At 48.1% G+C, this 2500-nt stretch overlaps 1 long non-coding RNA gene across 2 annotated transcripts in view; it reads left to right on the forward strand.

Moving 5' to 3' along the window:
* The window catches only part of LOC106821159, a 32880-nt gene that overhangs the window by 22660 nt on the left and 7720 nt on the right, over positions 1-2500 (forward strand). The window contains exon 1 of one of the 2 annotated variants that reach the window (XR_001395701.1): positions 2253-2326. The exons of the other annotated variant lie outside the window; for it this stretch is intronic. This is a non-coding gene — a long non-coding RNA (uncharacterized LOC106821159). Of the gene's footprint in view, positions 1-2252; positions 2327-2500 lie in introns of those variants that run through there. 2 annotated transcript variants of the gene reach the window in all.

A 2500-nucleotide genomic window follows, 5' to 3' on the forward strand; every position in this document is an offset into this window, starting at 1 on the left:
TCTCTCTCATCTCTCTTTCTCTCTCTCTCTCTTCTCTCTCTCTCTCTTTCTTCTCTTCTTCTCTTTCTCTCTCATTTTCTTTTTTTTCTCTTTCTCTCTCTTTCTTTCTTTCTTTTTTCTCTCTCTCTCTCTTTCTTGTCTCAATCTCATTATCGCTGTGTGTGCGTGAGTCTCTCTCTATCTCTCTCTCTCTCTCTCTCTCTCTCTCTCGTCTCCTCTCTCTCTCTCTCTCTCTCTCTCTCTCTCTCTCGCTCTCCCTCTCTTCTCTTTCTCTCTCTCTCTCTCTCTCTCTGCCCTGTCTCTCTCTCTCTCTCTCTTCTCTCTCTCTCTCTCTCTCTCTCTCTTCTCTCTCTGTCTCTCCCTCCCCACATTCCTCTCTTCTCTTTTTTCTTTGTCTGCTCCCCGCCCCTCTCTCTCTCTTCTCTGTCTCTTACTTCCCCCCATCTCTCCCTCTCTATCTATCTCTCTCTCTCTATCTGTCTCTCCCTCCCCCCATCTTTCCCTCTCTATCTATCTCTCTCTCCCTCCCCCATCTTTCCCTCTTCTATCTATATCTCTCTCTGTCTCCTCCCCCCTTATCTCTCCTCTCCCTCTCTCTCTCTCTCTCTCTCTCTCTCTCTCCTCTCTCTCTCCCTCTCTTCTCTCTGAGTATTATCTCCTACTCACGATTTACGACGTTATACCCGTGTGTTTCGTCGCGGTGTGTACGTCTGCTTTACGTAGAGCATGCTGTCAGTGTGTTCCATATGCGTGTCGATCACATAATATAAAAACATTTTTTTTATTTGCGCGCTGCAATTAATTCTATAACTGCTAGGACGGAGAGAAGCCTCATTGCGACGAAGAGGGGAGCATCAGAAAGAGCAATAATGTATCTATGACACGAAACGCAAAACATTGACCCCGCATGCATGCTTGATTGAGCGGGAAAAAAACCGCGGCTAAAACAAACGCCGCGATATAAGCAACGACGCTCACACGCAGCCAGTATGTTCATTTTGTTTCTCTGATATTATTAACCTTCCAATCGGGTCGGGCGTAACAGCTCGGATCATAACTCATAAAGCGTTGATTCCGCGACCCTGCAAGGCAATCACGGGGGTAGGAAGCCTGCTAGTCTCGGCCTCAGTATACAATCGCATATATCAATAATTACCGCGTGCATGGGTCGTGTAAGCGCAGCTAGGGCCATTGTCCCGACAATCTGTCTCTAGTTGACAATCTCTCTTTCTCTCTCTACCCCTTAGCCCCCGGGGGAAGGGGACACCGCGTGTACAATGGTTGCTCTAAATGCAAACATTGCGGGTGACGGGTATTGTGGAAGAGCGAGCGATTGCGTGTGTCACCCGGCATTATGGTTAGCAAGCTAGCAAGGCGGCCTGCCTGCGAACACCGCACGTAAGCACACACGACATGCGCCACGCAGACACACACACTAGACATACATACGGCACACACACACATACACACACACACAACACACACACACACACACACACACACACACACACACACACACACACACACACACATACACACACCACACACACACACACACACACAAACACAGCACACACACACACACACACACACACACACACACACACTCACGTCGCGGTGCACGCACTGTTTCTAACGCCGCCCCACATTCGTGAAGAGAAAACCAGCAAATGGAATTTTATTCTCGCGTGCCCCTGTTTAAATTTATTTGTTCTATATAATCACTTCGGCGAAATTTTCCCAGACCATAAAAAATCAATAAACCCGTCACCACAAACATCCACTTGTGCATATACTCTATCGATATAGCTCAACAGTACAGCGGCCAGTACAAATATACGACGTACGAGAGAGAGAGAGAGAGAGAGAGAGAGAGAGAGAGAGACAAACGGACAGAGAGAGCGCGCGCTGGTCACAGTCACACGAAAGTTGCCTGTATCCAAGGCTCCATATAGCACACACGCGCGCTGCCTTTATTTAATTACTTTGCTCCAGTACTCACTCCACTCTACCGAGTTCCTGCGTACGTGGAGCATGTCATTATAGGTGTGCATGCACAGGCTCACGTAGGTGTCAACGCGGTGGACAATTGAAACGTGCCCCAAGTCGAATCCAACACCTACCATTGTCGCAGCGTTCCTCTATACGTGTCGTGGCCGGGTGCTGAAGCATACATTAACAATGGCTAACAATGAGTGTGATAGCGAACAACAGGGACGGCGGTAAATAGTCAAACAGTTTGCGAACCCTTTTGTGATTGTCGCAAGCAAGCAGGTGGCAGTTTGAAGGGAGTGCATGTATGTATCCAACATCCGACGGAAAGAATGTAAGCAACACGCTTCCCTTTCTTTTGTCCGCTGCGTGCAAGCTCGCGAATAAAATGGAAGAAAGGTTTAAGCGCGGTTTAGCTAGCCTACATTTCACGTCGAATGTTTGGCGTGTAACATATTTCTGTTCGCATTGAGAATGCTGTCGCGTGGACACGTCGGAAAGAAGAGAT

The sequence above is a fragment of the Priapulus caudatus genome, unplaced genomic scaffold (genome assembly GCF_000485595.1).
Source record: "Priapulus caudatus unplaced genomic scaffold, Priapulus_caudatus-5.0.1 Scaffold61, whole genome shotgun sequence".
Lineage (NCBI taxonomy): Eukaryota > Metazoa > Priapulida > Priapulimorpha > Priapulimorphida > Priapulidae > Priapulus > Priapulus caudatus.